This window comes from Bos mutus, chromosome 25 (assembly GCF_027580195.1).
Source record: "Bos mutus isolate GX-2022 chromosome 25, NWIPB_WYAK_1.1, whole genome shotgun sequence".
In the NCBI taxonomy this organism is placed as follows: Eukaryota; Metazoa; Chordata; class Mammalia; order Artiodactyla; family Bovidae; genus Bos; species Bos mutus.
The window spans coordinates 34,086,212-34,103,543 of NC_091641.1; the positions used below are offsets into that span (position 1 = coordinate 34,086,212).

The 17,332-nt window shown below is 47.9% G+C and overlaps 1 non-coding gene across 1 annotated transcript; it reads left to right on the forward strand.

The window, feature by feature from the left end:
- Nucleotides 1-5,919: 5,919 nt before the first annotated feature.
- TRNAG-CCC (transfer RNA glycine (anticodon CCC)) lies at nt 5,920-5,992 on the forward strand. Its single transcript has one exon. It is a non-coding gene; the product is annotated as a tRNA-Gly (tRNA).
- The last annotated feature ends 11,340 nt before the right edge of the window (nt 5,993-17,332 follow it).

Sequence of the window (17,332 nt, forward strand, 5' to 3'; positions counted from 1 at the left end):
TATGACTACACCCCCAAAGCAGGGGGCCCAGGTTCAATCCCTGGTCTTGGAATTAGATCCCACAGGCTGGACCTAAAACTGGGTGAAGCCAAAATAAATAAACACACTTTTTTAAAAACTCATTGCCTCTTGTAAAAACCTATAATGAAAAAGAATCTGAAAAAAAGATACATATGTGTATAACTGAATCACTTTGCTATACACCTGAAACTAACACAGCATTATAATCAACTATACTTCCACTTTCTTTAACAAAAAAAATCACTACAACAGCAACTGCTGCTGCTGCTGCTAAGTCGTTTCATTCATGTCCGACTCTGTGCGACCCCATAGACGGCAGCTCACCAGGCTCCCCCGTCCCTGGGATTCTCCAGGCAAGAACACTGGAGTGGGTTGACATTTCCTTCTCCAATGCATGATAGTGAAAAGTGAAAGTGAAGTTGCTCAGTCGTGTCCGACTCTTAGCGACCCGTGGACTGCAGCCTACCAGTACCAGGCTCTTCCGTCCACGGGATTTTCCAGGCAAGAGTACTGGAGTGGGGTGCCATTGCCTTCTCCGAAACAGCAACTAAACTTCAATTAAAAAAATGGAAAACCAAAACAAGAACTCGTGCACTTGAAACTTAGAAGAACAACAAATGTCTCCCTGTGTCTACAAACTAGAATGGTGACTTTTAGTTTTGGCCACGCCTCATGGGGTCTTAGTTCAAACCCATGCCTTGGCCCTAACCACTGGACCACCAGGGAATTCCCAGAGTGGTGACATTTATAGCAGAATAGAAACACAATTTATAAAATACATGCATGCATGTTAACATACATCCATACATATGTGCTTGTATGTGTGCTCTGTCATGTCCGACTCCTTCGACCCCACAGACTATAGCACACCAGGCTCCTCTGTCCGTGGGACTATGCTTATATACACAAACATACATACCCAGGGGGTGGATAAGAGCATCCTGGGAAAAAAATCCTTGCACTCTTAAGAGTCACTGCTGATATCATTAGTTATATTCGGTTCAGTTCAGTTCAGTCACTTAGTCGTGCCTGACTCTTTGTGACCCCATGGACTGCAGCACACCAGGCCTCCCTGTCCATCACCAACTCCTGGAGCTTGCTCAAACTCACATCCATCAAGTCGGTGATGCCATCCAACCATCTCATCCTCTGTCGTCCCCTTCTCCTCCTGCCTTTAATCTATCCCAGTATCAGGGTCTTTTCCAATGAGTCAGGTTCTTTGCATCAGGTGGCCAAAGTATTGGAGTTTCAGTTTCAACATCAGTTCTTCCAATAAATATTCAGGACTGATCTCCTTTAGGATGGACTGGTTGGATCTCCTTGCAGTCCCAAGGACTCTCAAGAGTCTTGTCCAAAACCACAGTTCAAAAGCATCAATTCTTTGGCACTCAGCTTTCTTTATAGTCCAACTGTCATATCCATACATGCTGCTGCTGCTGCTAAGTTGCTTCAGTCATGTCCAACTCTGTGCGACCCCATAGATGGCAGCCCACCAGGCTCCCCCATCCCTGGGATTCTCCAGGCAAGAACACTGGCGTGGGTTGCCATTTCCTCCTCCAATGCATGAAAGTGAAAAGTGAAAAGTGAAAGTGAAGTCACTCAGTCGTGTCCGACTCTAGCGACGCCATGGACTGCAGCCTACCAGTACCAGGCTCTTCCGTCCATGGGATTTTCTAGGCAAAAGTAGTGGAATGGGGTGCCATTGCCTTCTCCATCATCCATACATAACTACTGGAAAAACCATAGCTTTGACTAGACAGGCCTTTGTTGGCAAAGTAATGTCTCCGCTTTTTAATATGCTGTCTAGGTTGGTCATAACTTTTCTTCCAAGGAGCAAGTGTCTTTTAATTTCATGGCTGCAGGCTTTTAATTCCACCATCTGCAGTGATTTTGGAGACCACCCCCAAAAAAAGTCTCTGACTGTTTCCACTGTTTCCCCATCTATTTACCATGAAGTGATAGGACTAGATGCCATGATCTTAGTTTTTGAATGTTGAATTTTAAGCCAACTTTTTCTCTCTTCTCTTACACTTTCATCAAGAGGCTCTTTAGTTCTTCTTCACTTTCTGTGAAGTTATATTAAGATGAGGTCATTCTGGAGGAGGGTGGGCCCTTAATCCAATATGACTGGGGTCCTCATAAGAAGAGGAGAAGGGATACAGAGACACACAGGGACAGGGTGGCAAGGTGATGACGGAGGCAGAGACTGGAGAGAAGCAGCTACCAGACAAGGAACACCGAGGATCCCTGGTGGAGAAGAGCAACGAGGGGTTCTCCTAGCAGAATGCACAAGGCCTGCTGACACCTTCCCTTTGGACTTGTAGCTTCCAGAACTGAGACTATACATTTCTGTCGCTTTAAGCTACTGGCTTTGTGGTGCTTTGTTACGGACGCTGTAGGAAACAGATGCAACATCCCACAGTCTGAAAGATCAGGCAGAAGTTACGAAGAATCTGAATAGCATACACCGAGTTCACACACCATTTCCCACCTCCCCGCCTTTGCTGTTTCCTCCACCTGGAAAGCCTATTTCTCCAAATCCATGGCAACAAAATCGTACTAAAGTTTTCAAGACATAGCTCAAGATGTCTGACGTCTGACACCCGCGCTCCCCAACGCCACCACCACTCTTGAGTCTTCCACACTGGACACTTGTCTGTTCACGGGGTGTGCCTTCCCCACGGGTCCGTGAGCCCACAGAAGCCAGGGAGCTCTCTTATTCCTATCAGCGTCCCCACTACCCACAAAGAGACCTAGCACAGAAATACCCATCGGAACCAGAATTCAACTGCATCCATGATTAAATAGCTTCATCTCAGCTGTACCTCTAATATTTTCCCCACCTGTAAAGAAGGATGTGGAGCAAATATGACAAAATGTTAACATCTGTCAGCTCCAGAGAGTGAGCACACGGTGTCAGGTTATTTCCTGTACTTTTCGGAAGATTTGAAATAATTCCTTACGAAAAGGTTTTCAACCTGAAAAACCAGAGGTAACAGGCTGTACTGGGACACGGCCAGTCCATTGGAACATGGTTTACACTGGGAAAGGCATTTCTAGTTCAAAACATGTCATTTGAACACATTTTTTGGAACTCAGCCCACTCATGTGTTCGGGGCAGAGTAAAACGTCTTAAGGACCCACCTAGAGCTCCGTTAATTATGCTAGTCTTGTTTTCATCATTACCAAAGTCTTAGGGGATTATGTGATTATTCCTTCTTTTCAGAAGAGGGAACTGAAATTCTGGGATTTGCCCAAGGTTGTACAGCTAATGCACTTTGGATCTAGGATTGAAACCAAGTTTATGTTGTTCCAAAGCTATGTAATAGCAGCAGTAATTTTGTCGCTGTTTAGTTTCGAAGTTATGTCTAACTCCTTTGCAACCTCATGAACTCTAACCCACCAGGCTCCTCTGTCCATGGGATTTTCCAGGAAAGAATACTGGAGTGGGTTGGCATTTCTTTCTCCGGGATCTTCCCGACCCAGGGATCAAACCTGCTTCTCCTGCATTAGCAGGTGAATTCTTTTCTTTACCACTGAGCCACCAGGGAAGCAGTAATTTACACAACCTCAACTCTGTACTGGGACATATTAGCTCATTTCAGCCTCAGAACAACCCTGTGAGAACCCCTGTACACTCTCAGTGGGACTGTAAAAACTGGTGCAGCCACTATGGAAACCAGTATGAAGGTTCTCTCAGAAAACTAAAAATAGAACTACCATATCACTCAACAATTCCAGCCTTGGGAATATTAAACAAACAAACAAAAAAAAAACTCAAACAATAACTCGAATAGATACATTTGCATCTCAATGTTCACAGCAGCACTATTTACAATAGCCAAGATATGGAAGCAACCTAAGTGTCCGTCTCAGATAAATGGATAAAGAAAATGTGGTGCAAACATACAATGGAAATATTCAGTTCAGTTCAGTTCAGTCGCTCAGTCATGCCCGACTCTTTTTGACCCCATGAATCGCAGCACGCCAGGCCTCCCTCTCCATCACCAACTCCCGGAGTTCACTCAGACTCACGTCCATCGAGTCAGTGATGCCATCCAGCCATCTCATCCTCTGTCATCCCCTTGTCCTCCTGCCCCCAATCCCTCCCAGCATCAGAGTCTTTTCCAATGAGTCAACTCTTCTCATGAAGTGGCCAAAGTACTGGAGTTTCAGCTTCAGCATCATTCCTTCCAAAGAAATCCCAGGGCTGATCTCCTTCAGAATGGACTGGCTGGATCTCCTTGCAGTCCAAGGGACTCTCAAGAGTCTTCTCCAGCACCACAGTAGATTACTCAGCCATAAAAAGAACAAAATAATGCCATCTGCGGCATCATGGATGGACTTGGAGGGTATTATGCTAAGTGAGAAAAGCCAGATAGAGAGGCAAATACTGTATGATATCACTTGTATGCAGAAAAGGCCCTGATGCTCGGAAAGATTGAAAGCAGAAAGAGAAGGGGGCGACAGAAGATGAGACAGTTGGATGGCCTCACAGATTCAATGGACACAAACTTGGGCAAACTCTGGGAGATGGTGAAGGACAGGGAAGCCTGGCGTGCTACAGTCCATGGGATTGCAAAGAGTCAGACACGACTTGAAGACTGAACAACAACAACAACATCACTTGTATGTGGAATCTAAAAAAATACAACTTGTGAATATAACCAAAAAAAAAAGGAAGAAGCAGCAGCAGCAGACTCACAGATACAGAGGACAAGCTAGTGGTTATCACTGGGGAGGAGAACAAGTTGGGGGTGGGACAATGGAAGGTACAAATTATTGGGTATGAATTAGGCTACAAGAATATATTGTACAACACAGGGAACACAGCCAATAGTTTGCAATAACTGTTAACAGAGTGCAGCCTTTAAAAATCATATAAAAATTTTAAAACAAAAAAGAACAACCTTGTGAGACAAAGCCTGTTCATATTGTCATCCTATTTTTACGGATGAGAAATATGAGGACAGAAGGGTTGAGGCACTTCCTCATGGCATTTCCAATCCTGGAGCCAGGATTGAACTTGAGCTGTCTCATGCTAGGTGCCTGCATGCCTAGCCCCATGGCTGTACTCTTTCTCCCTGGGGTCTCTCCCACCACGGAAGAACAGGTTGCTTCCTCCAAGAAAGACCCCCAACACCAGAGATGACATCCCCACACTCCTGGAGAGCTCCGGAGGTCATGGTTCTGCCCCCAAACCCAAGAGGAACAGGCCGAGAGCAGGTCTGGATTGGGGGCAGGTGGGTAGACGGGCAGTGACTATGCAGGGTGAATGTTTATAGAGCAAAACCATTCGATAAAGAACTATCAGACTTCCTCTCCCAGTTATAGATCCCCCTGTGAACACATTTCCAAAAAATAAAGAAAAAAAAAGGGGGAGACTCTCCAAGGATCTTTCTCACCTTCCTGCTTGCCTTCCTACCAGCCTTCTTTTCACGAACCTCATAGTGAGCACGGGGCTGGGTTTCACGTCCCACCATGTCCAAAGGCTGAAAATGGTGTTAAAGTGATAGGAGCCGGGGACTTCCCTAGTGGTACAGTGGACGAGAGTCCGCCTGCCAATCCCTGGTCCGGGAGGTTCCCAGACGCCACAGAGCAACTGAGTCCGTGGGCCACAACTACAGAAGTCCTCATGCCTAGAGCCCACGCTCGGGAACAAGAGAAGCCATCGCAATGAGAAGCCCTCACACCACAGGTAGAGAGCAGCCCCGCTTGCCGCAACTAGAGAAAAGCAGCAACGAAGACCCAGCACAGCCAAAAATAAATAAATAAATTACAAACAAATAAAACAGCGGTAGCAGAGGCGGGTGGCGGGTGGGAGGCGCGGGGGGCGGAGATGGAGAACCACTACACCCCCTGCAGAATGGCTGGAATTCAAAAAAAAAAAAAAGGACTTCCCTGGTGGTCCAGTGGCTAAGACTCTGCACTCCCGATGCAAGGGGCCCAGGTTCGATCCCAGGTCAGGGAACTAAGAGCTTGCATGCTGCAACCAAGACCTGGTGCAAACAAATTATTTTTTTAAATACAATACTCTTTAAAAAGAAAAAGAAAGATTAACGAAGCCAAGGGCTTGCAAAAAGGCGGAGTGACTGGACACTCCCCATTCTGATTGGGGCTGCGGTTGCACAAGGATGCGTGCAGGCTGGTTCTTTACGACAAGTGCTACCTGGGAAGCCCCTACACAGGTGTACACACATATAAACACTCAGCAGGCTACATACTAAGGTGCACACATTTCGTACACACTGCATGGATGTTACACCTCAATTATTTTTACATTTTTTATGCAAAGTTTTAAAAAGGAAGATGAGTAATATGCCTAAGGCAAAGTTCATAAAAGGCTAGAGGATGAGAATGTCTCAAGGACATTCTCAGAGCTATTATAGACACACTTGCATGGTGCCAAAAGGAGTTAACCAAGAATGAAGGGGGCAGACACGAGGGTGGACAGCAAACGGGGACCATGCCCGAAGAAGCCCCAGTTGTCACGATCTGGGATTTCTCTAGGGCTTTTCACAAACTGCAAGCTCCTCACCTCTGAGAGCTGCCAATCAGAAAGGGCCTGTCGGGCCTCCGCCCATCCAAGCCGCAAGGAAATAATGGCAGGATGTGGTGTCAGTGGCATGAATAGAAGAATGCTGGACCTGAGGACAGTTGGATGAATGTGGAGGCGGAACCGGGAGACAGGAGATTCTCTCTGTAGGTTTATCCAATGAGGGTGTCCGTCGTGATGCCAAGGGAGGGGAGGATGGGAGAAAGGATGACTCCCGCGGACCAGGCCGGAGGCAGAGGAGCTCCAGGAAGAGCTAATGAACGTCCCTTCCTTCCCATTAAACCAGGGGCTTTTACATAGCACGTAAAAACCCCACCAGCATCTCCTGGATGGTAACTCTGCTCCGCCTGGTTCATCTCTTCCAAACTGAAGCAGCAGAGCACGCTTTTTAATTAACAAGCCGTGTCCCTATTCCGTCGTATGTGTATTTAACTGCTCTACGCACCCTCCAGATGCCTTCAGGAAAGGATGAAAATTTTAAGAAGGTGGGAAGTGGGGCGGGGGGAGAAGCAGATAAAGGATGTCAAATGAACAGGTGCAGGCTTGTTAGTCACAGGGAATGCATAAATCTTTGAAATTAATTTCACTGATGGTTCATTTTTCATTAACGTTTTCCTGACCATAAAAAAAAAAAGAAGAAGTTTATTCTTCCTGCACCCCAGGGAATGAAGGCATATTCTTGGAGAGAGGATCAGACTCGAACACTTCACACAGGTTCTCAGAGATGGGGCCCCAGCATCAGGTCAGCGAGGCCCAGGACCCACTGAGAAGGGAGCCGGCTGCAGGAAGACCCTGGACCACAAGCTGGAGATAACAGACGTGGCTCCTTCACGCCCCCTGCTGGTAGACAGGCCACATGTCCTGGGCACATCTGGTCCTCAAGTCCTCCCAAGGAAGGGAAAGAAATCCTGCATCCCAAGACTGTTACAAACAGGAAATAAGTCAAAGGTGAAGGAGGAGAGCTTAGTCAACTGGGCACTGAACTCAGATATATTCATTAAGCTTTGGGTTTTTGTGTTTTTTTTATTACATGCTTGATTCAGGCAGATCATAAAAATTAACTCCTACTAAAATTAGAGTAATCTTTCAAAAAGAAAGAAAGGAAATGTAACTGGAAGGATCCAAGGGCAGCCAAGGAACTGGGGCAACCTAAGCGCATTTATCCTTGCTTCCTTTCATTCATTCATCTTTCATTATTCAATACGTGCTTTATGAGGTCCTGCCATGTGCCAGGTAGAATTTTAGGTGATGGGAACAAGATAAATATGATTGCTGCCCACTTCTAAACACACAGCCTGTTGAAGATTTTGGAGAGGTACACATTTTTTTTTTTTTTTTTAAAGAATCTGTTCAATTTCTGTTTAAATATGTGTTCATTTGGCTGTGTCAGGTCTTAGCTGTAGCACGCGGGATCTTACTGCGTTGTACTGGATATTTCACTGCAGGGCACAGACTCTCTAGCTGAGGCTCATGGGCTCAGTAGTTTCAGCTCACGGGCTTAGTTTCTCCACAGCATGTTGCATCTTAGTTCCCAACCAGGGGTCGAACCTGCGTCCCTTGCATTGCAGGGCAGATTCTTAACCACTGGACTAGCAGGGAAGTCCCACACATCACATCTTTCTTAGTAATTGTGATAGTGGGGGAAAACATAGGTGAAACGCACACAGAAAAAAACTTGGTATCCGTCAGCTATGGCTGCGTAACAAACCATCCGAAGAGGCACACCATAGTAAGTGATGATTCACATACTCCGCTGGAGCAGCTCTGATTCTAGGTTCAGGCCTGCAAGGACCCCAGGGCCTAAGGTGACTCCGTTCCATGTCCCTCCTTCCTTGGGCACCAGCAGTGACCCAGGGCATGTTTCTCACAGCCATGCTGGAAGTGCGAGAGAGCAAACCCAGCACAAACCTTTGCTCATGTTGGCTAACAAGCCTTTGGCCAATGCAAGCCCCAAAACCAAGTAAGTTTCAGATTCCACGCCCCCTTCCCTGATGATGGAGGCCACCTCTCCAGGGGGGGGCTCTAGAGTCTGCACGTCTAACAGAAGCCCCCTGAATCCTTACAACACATGAGTCCTCAGCACAGGGCTTGCCTGTTCCGTTCTGCACCTCATCTTTCTCCTCGGAGCTCCTCTGGCAGAATTTCCTGCAAGTCTACCATCCTCCAGAAATAATAATAATAAATAGACAATCTCTGAAACCATGCGCTTGGAGTCAGGACTTCTCGCATCCACCCCTAAACATCTCCAAGTCTGACCCATTTCTGAAGAGTCCCAGACATGTCTTCTGATGGTGGGCACACACATGCGACTTAGAACAACCAGTTCTGCTTTCTGCAAGCACCACAGCACAGGACAGAAGCCAGGATACAGCCAAAGAGACACCCTCTCACATCCCAGTGACCCCCACCCTATGCAAGCACCATGTTTCTCCATTAGGAAAACCTGGGAGGAATGAAAGTGAGGAAGGAAATGGAGTTGTACAACCTGAACCCCAAAGTTCAAAGTCACATCACATTTTCACAACTCCAGGCACAAGTGTCAACTGTTGATCATTTCTATGGGGGCTGAAACAGGTAAAACAAAATCAAAAGCCCAAATATCTTGACTGTGAATTATCAGTGTGTAAAGATTTGACCCATGTTCCATTATGATTACCTGTGATTGATACAGGAAAACCCCCCTGATTCCAAAATGGCCAAGGTGGAAAGGAAAGTCTTGTCTCTATCAGGGAAGTGTTAAAATATAAAGCACAGGAAAGAAATCGGTTTGTTTTTACTTTCAAGTACAGGCACTAAAAAAGAAACAACGACGCATCGCTGAGTGGAAGCCGGTTCAGACCTGCTTACTCCTAACCTATTTACATGTCACGCATCTGGCCCACTTCCCCAGCTTAAAGTACAAAAGGAGGTCGGCCTCCCTTTTCATATTCAAATCCAATTACTCTGGGAGCAGAAATTGGTTCAACCTCTTTGGAGGGCAATTGGGGAAAGCAGGTCCCCAAATTTGAAACGTGCTTCCCTTTGAACTCAAGAATTCTCCCTCCAGGAATCCCTCCTACATAAAGATCTAAGAGTTTGTTAGAGTGTGGTTTGTGGCAGCATTGTCCGGGGGAGAAGCGGGAGCGACTTGACTGCCAGCTCACAGGGGATTGGCTGAAAAGGAGGAGGTGGGTAGACGTGTTCTTGGTCTGGAAAACTGTCTAGACAATCATCGAGGGGTAAGAGAATGTCACGAAACCACCCAGACAGCACAATGGCATTCAAAAATACACTCGCCATATCTATTTATACCTATAGATACGTCTATACCTTTACGTCTGTGTCTTGATGCAAATCTGTATCTACATATATAGAGAGGTGCCTACATCTGAGCCATAGCGATCTATCTATATCTACATCTGTTTATATCTATCCGTGCCTAGATCTATATTCGTATTTATATAATAGTCTGAGAAAGAAATTATCATCGAGGGACAAGGAGAAAGGAAACATTTCATGGATCACTCCAAATACCGGGTTGGCCAAAAAGTTTGTACGATCTTGCAGAAAAGCCTGAACGAACTTTTTGGCCAACCCCATGGTGGCACTAAGTAGTAAAGAACCCACCTGCCAACGCAGAAGATGTAAGAGACGCAGGTTCCATCCCTGGAGGGGGAAGATCCCCTGGAGGAGGAAAGGGCAAATGCTCCAATATTCTTGCTTGGAGAATCCCATGGAGAGAGGAGCCTGGCAGGCTGCAGAACATGGGGTCGCAAAGAGTTGGACACGACTCAAGCAACTTAGCATGCAGTATTTCTCAGGCCATCAGAGTGTTTTCATCTATTTGCGTGTTTTACATATGCATGAACATGTGTATGCATGATGTAATTCTCAAATTCACATGGCCCTGAGTCAAGCCCGGTATCCCAGGGAGAAGGTCTTTCTTCCTGCTCCAGGGTTCCCCAGGAGCCATGATCGCACCAGGAATGCCAGTCCCCGTGGCTCTCCTGCTATTTCAGGAATGTCATTCCAGGAATGCCAGGAGTGTGTCACAGGAGAGAGACACAGGGCCATGCAGTGGCCCGTGGAGGGATCCTTCTGGGCGCACACTGGCCCGAGGCCAGCCGCCCACAGCTCCATCCTGAAGGAAGACGCCCACCACGGGGCACAGGGCATGTGTTGGCTTTGCTCCCACTCTTGGAAGGAGTTCAGAAGTTGGGGGATCCCTTCGGAGGGTGGCTGGCCTCTCTGCGCCGTGGTGGAGCGGTTGAGGTTGACCTCTCCAGTGGCCGAGCCAGAGCTGAACCTGAAAGATGAGGCCACCTTGACCTGCATGAGCCAGACCACAGGGCGAGAGCATCCTCTCAGCTCAGAGAGGTGGTAGCGCTCAGCTGTGACCCCATCGGGTCTTGGTTTACAGAAGCCTCAACCCCGGTGGAGAGGAGAAGGTGAGGACCCTGCAGACAAAGGTGATGGCTGGTCCACGGGCCCAGGGGCTGAGGGCTCAACTCAGACAGGAAGTTACTTTGCCTGCAGAGTGGAAACTGTGAGCCAAGGCCTTTACAGTACACAGTGTGCTCACATGTACACACACACACACACATATACGCACACACACACACACACAAACACACACTTATGTTCACATGCACATGCCAGCAGTCAGGGCTTGCCAAGCCCTGTCTCAGAAGCAGACCCTGGGGACTTCCCTCGTGGTCCAGTAGTGAAGAATCTGCCTGCCAGGACAGGGAACCTGGGTTCGATCCCTAGTCCGGGAAGATCCCTACATGCCTCAGAGCACCTAAGCCCATGAGCCACGACTACTGAAGCCCACATGCCCTAGAGCCCATGTTCCGCAGCAAGAGAAGCCACTGCAATAAGAAGTCCCATGCAGCAAAGAAGACCCAGCACCGCCAAACATCGATCAATAAAAATCATGTATCGGATGAGGGCCCACCCTAATGACCTCATCTTAACTTGATCACCTGCAGAGTCCCTGCTTCCTAACAAGGTCACAGCCACAGGTACGGGGCTGGGACTTCAACACGATCTAACTCGTAAGATACCCACCCCGGCTCGTCCAGCCAAGCACAAGCCAGCGAGGGAAGCCCCAGGCAGGGTCCCAGGTGTCACAGGCACTCAAAGATCAGAGGCCCTGGGACCGAGGGGATGTGGGCACGACACCAAGAGCGTCTGCTCCAGCCTCCGAGCTTGTGAGACGTCTTCTCCTGGCCGCGCTTTCAAAGCCGAACAAATTGGTTTAGGGCCAAAAAGGCCATCAAGCCCTCAAGCATGACTAAAAGATTAAGCGCCATGCCTTAAAACCAAAACCCAAGTGTTCCCTCGGCTCAACTGCCAAGCGGTTATCTGCCAAGTGACAGGAAATGCCTCCCTAATGGCCCTTCACATCATTTTATTAAAAGTTGCAGTGATGTCTACAGCTGAACCCGAGTCGTGCTGGGAAGGCCGTTAGGTTAATTAAAATATGAGGACAGCTCACCATCTACTCTTAATTAACAAACGAGGTCCCACTGCCAACTCAGCAAAACGGAGAGCCGGCCCACGACCGTCTGGGGCAGTTGAGGTGCTCAGAGCATCCTTCCACCGCTGACAGCTGGGCTGAACGTAAAGGGGGACCTCGGGGCCTGGGCAGGGGGATAATTCTTACTGCATGCAAGTTGGAGGACCTCCAAGACAGGTCTTTTTATCATCAAATATCTATCATTCTGTAATATCTCTTCATCTGTCTTCCCCAAGCTCACATGCACACTCCAGGACTTCCCTGGCAGTCCTGTGGTTAAGAATCCGCCTGCCACATGGACACACTGCTGTATTCAAGATGGATAACCAGGGCCTTCCCTAGTGGCCCAGGGGTTAGAACTTCACCTTCCAATTCTGGGCTTCCCTTGTGGCTGGTAAAGAATCTGCCTGCAGTGTGGGAGACCTGGGTTCAGTCCCTGGGTTGGGAAGATCCCCTGGAGAAGGGAATGGCTACCCACTCCAGTATTCTGGCTTGTAGAATTCCCTAGACTGTATAGTCCATGGGGTCACAAAGTGTCGGACGTGACTTAGCGACTTTCACTTCACTTCCAATGCAGGGGGTGCCGGTTCAATCCCTGGTCAGGGAGCCAGGCTCCCATAAGCCTCAGGGCCAAAAATCCAAAAAACATAAAACAAACGACTATGGTAACAAATTTAATAAAGTCTTTAAAGAAAAAAGCTTTTGGGAGAAGGAAATGGCAACCCACTCCAGTATTCTTGCCTGGAGAGAGGAGCCTGGTGGGCTACAGCGCATGGGGTTGCAAAAGGGTAAAACACAACTCAGCAACTCAACAGCAATGGAGCCACCATCTCATGAGCAAGTGCACACCCACGTTGGAACCTTATGTTTCACAAGATTCATCTCTTGAGAAATGTACAAGTTAATCTTTTCTGAGCTTTTTCTTTTCCATTGACTCTTTATCCTGGTGTTTAACAAGATTTTGTTTTTATAAAATTTAACTTGAAGGCTAAAAAAAAAAGGCTTTTAAAAAATAAATAAATAAAATGGATAACCAACAAGGACCTACTAGCCCAGAGAACTCTGCTCAACACTATAGGGCAGCCTGGATGGGAGGGGAGTTTGGGAGACATTGGATACGTGTTTATGGATGGCTGAGTCTTTTTGCTCTCCATCTGAAACTATCACAACATTGTGAATACAAATAGAAAGTTTAAAAAAAAAAAAAGAAGCCGCCTGCCAATGCACCGGACACGCAGGATCCCTAGTTCAGGAAGATCTCACATGCCACGGGGCAACTAAGCCATGAGCCACGATTGAACCTGTGCTCTATGGCCCATGCTTCATGACTAGAGAAACCTGTACCCGCAACTAGAGGGTAACCCCCACTTGCGGCAACTAGGAAAAGCCTGTGCACAGTAACAAAGGCCCAGCCCTGCCAAAAATAAAATAAGTAAATGTTAATAAATGCAAAATGTGTGCTCCAGAGGGTGGCCACTCAGGCTACTGTGCTCAGGACCTCGTTCCTGCAAGGACAGAACCGCAGCACTGAAACGGGGCGGTGCACGCACGCACGGGACAGGTGGCGCGTCCAGCTGCGGGAAAGCAGCGATCTGGTCTGCTGTGTTCGCGGCCGTGTCCCCAGGGCTACCGTGCCCGACACACAGCAGACCCTGAATCAATATTAACTGAAAACATGAATGAGCACAGGAATGAATGAGGTGATGAATGAATGAGTTCCTCCCGATCTCTAATCCCACAAAGAAAGCAATGCAAGAGCCTGGTTTCATGCTTGGTTTTTCCTTTATGCAGACACACATATATGAGCACACATATATTAATAACAGTAGTATTAAGGAACTGTTGATTGAAACCATCTGCCTTGGCCAGGCCCACTTGCCTGAGCTGTCTCAACAAAGAACGTGGTGTTGCAGCCAAAAACTAACCAGGAGAAGTCAAGAGGGGCCAAAAGAGGGAGGAGACAACCAACCTCCCAGAGTCCTTCTTTTTTTTTTTTTTTTTCCAGAGTCCTTCTTGCCGGAACCGATCTTGGCTAAGAGATGCGCCACCAGGAAGGACCCTGAATCAGACTAAGGGCCAAGCAAGGCAATTGGCCAGAGACAACCTGGAAACTAACGCCATCTCCATAAACCCTGAATCTTCGAGCCATGAGGCAGAGCAGTTCTGGGTTTCCTTGCCCTCCTGCCCTCCGCCCAGTGCCCCTCCCAATAAAGCCTCTTGGTCTGTCAGCACGTGTGTCTCCTCGGACAGTTCATTTCTGAGTGTTAACCCCCGGCATGGGTCCTCAAAAGAAAAAGAATCACGTCACAGGGACAAATCAGCAATTTGCTTTTTCACTTAATAATATATAGTACCTCTCTCTCCAGATCAACACATATAGATCCACCTACTTCTTTTCAATGGTTTGTGATGTTCCATAATATTGAATGTGCCGTAATGTATTCTATTATTCAATTATTGGAAAAGTTATGTTTCCAATTTTTTTGCAGGCAAACAACGCACCAGTGAATATCTTTGTGCACATATCCTGGTTTCCCAGGTGGCTTAGTGGTATAAAGAATCTGCTTGACAATGCAGGAGACGCAGGAGACTCGGGTTTGATTCCTGGGCCGGGAAAATCCCACATCCAGTATTCTTGCCTGGAAAAATCCTATGGACAGAGGAGCCTGGTGGGCAGCAGTCCATGGGGTCACAGAGAGTCAGACATGACTGAGCACACACGGACACAGCACACACATGTCATAAGTGAAAGTGAAAGTCACTCAGTTGTGTCCAACTCTTTTCGATCCCTTGGACTGTAGTCCATGGAATTCTCCAGGCCAGAATACTTGAGTGGGTAGCCTTTCCCTTCTTCCTGGGATTTTCCCGACCCAGGGATCGAACCCAGGTCTCCCACATTGCAGGCAGGTTCTTTACCAGCTGAGCCACAGGGAAGCCCAAGAATACTGGAGTGGGTAGCCATTCCCTTCTCCAAGGCATCTTCCTGACCCAGCAATTGAACCCAGGTCTCCCACATTGCAGGCAGGTTCTTTACCAACTGAGCCACCAGGAAGTCTCAACATGCTGGCAATATTTTTTTTTTTTGGTATCATGATAGATTCCTAAAGCTCAGGGGGACCTTTAAATTTAAAGACATCAGGGCTGACCTGGGTTAAGACAAAGCAGAGAAAGGTCACCCCAGTCTGGCCCCATCAAGACTGTGAGATAAGAAACCCAGTAAGTAAACCTCTTAGATGTTTACTTCCGCAGCTCTCACTCAGGGCTGAGGTGTGTGTAAGGCACTGATAATGACCTGTTGTCATTGTTTGTTGTTTAGTTGCTCAGTCGTGTCCGACTCTCTGTGACCCCATGGACTGTAGCCCGCCAGACTCCTCTGTCCATGAGATTCTCCAGGCAAGAATACTGGAGCGGGTTGCCATGCTCTCCTCCCAGGAATCTTCCTGACCCAGGGATCGAACCCACGTCTCTTATGTCTCCTGCACCGGGAGGCGGGTTCTTTACCACTAGCGCCACCTGGGAAGCCTGTGCATCAGCTTACACTTCAACAAAATTGTTTTTAAAAAACCCACAGGTGCTGGTTTCAACCCTAGAGGGCCTGATGTCATGGGTCTGGGCTGTGGTTCCCACTTGCTGCTGCTGCTGCTGCTAAGTCACTTTAGTCGTGTCCAACTCTGTGCAACCCCATAGATGGCAGCACAACAGGCTCCGCCATCCCTGGGATTCTCCAGGCAAGAACACTGGAGTGGGTTGCCATTTCCTTCTCCAATGCATGAAAGTGAAAAGTGAAAGTGAAGTCGCTCAGTCGTGTCTGACTCTTCGCAACCCCATGGACTGTAGCCCACGAGGCTCCTCTGTCCATGGGACTTTCCAGGCAAGAGTACTGGAGCGGGTTGCCATTGCCTTCTCCGGGGTCCCACTTGAAGGCTTTTCAAAGTCAGGTGATTGATTCCAACGTGCAGCCAAGGCTGAAAACAGCTACAGGACGCCAGTGGTTTGCACACTGGTGGGGCGTGCATCACACCCATCAGAGGGCTGGTTAGAGGCCAAATGCAACTTCCAACCCCAGTGAATGATTCAGGGGTCAGGCCCCAGAATATGCATTTCTTAGAAGCTCCCAGGTGATGCTGCTAGCCTGAGGTCCATGGTTGGAAACACTGCCCTCCACCATGGACCAATCTGTGATGTTTCTCCATCCCAACTTCACAGATGGAATCACCACCGACCAGGACACCACAGGCAGCCGTTGAGGGCTGTCATACGGTCTCACCTCGAAGCTTTCTTTGAGGTTTTAAAGGCTAAGAGAGTGTCATTTGTAGGTCCTTGGTGCCCAGTCCCGGCTCAATCTTAGCCATTTTCCTTCTGCCTAGTGTTTGTCATGTGCTTAATGAGTCCGCTTTTAATTAAAGAGAGCCCTGACTTCTTTTGCCATTAACTCCTCTATAGGCGCATACGTTCTAACCAAAAGGAATGATAAAGAGAGCACGCTGAGACTCCAGGATGACAGCCACGGGCAACAAGAGGAAGATTTTCCTTTTATTCCGTCTCCAGGGAAAGGGGGCTGCTGCCAGCTAGTTCCAGGCAGCTCATCTTTAAATGTCTCCCTCTGCAAAAAAAAAAAAAGAGAGAGAGAGAGCTTGAGATTCGCCGGGCAGAAAAGATGCTCGGAGATCATCCGGTCCATCTCTGGTCCATCTCCTGCAGGCCTCCGCGGTACCGCCTCCCGCCGCCCAGACACCCAGAGAAAAGCGGTCCCCTTGCGCCCCCTGCTGGCTAAGTTGGGAATGGCTGAACAGCCGAATTCAACAGAGACTTCCAAGGGTCTCTGGTACCCGCACTCCGGCTCCCACTCCTTGCTCCTCCTCTGATAGTATGCAAATTCCCCTTGAAGGGGCTTCATTCTTTCCAAAAGTGACTCGAGTACCTGCAATATACGTGCCTGATCACATACCTATTCACAGCCATTTCCCACAATTGTATCTCACTGGGGGCTGCACAGGTCCAGCCTTGAGTGAAGCACAGAGAATATAAAGGAAATTACACACCTTTTGGAGACACTCACTGTTTAACACAGGGGGCGGCAAACCACAGCCAACTGGCCACATCCAGCCTGTTGTGTTTTTGTGCAATCCACAAGTAACAAAAATTTTTCTATCTTAAATCTCTTTGTTTTTTTTTTTTTTAATCAAAAGCGTATTTTGTGACGTGAAAATGATTGGAAACTCAGATTTCCCCGGTGGTCCAGCGGTTAGGAACCC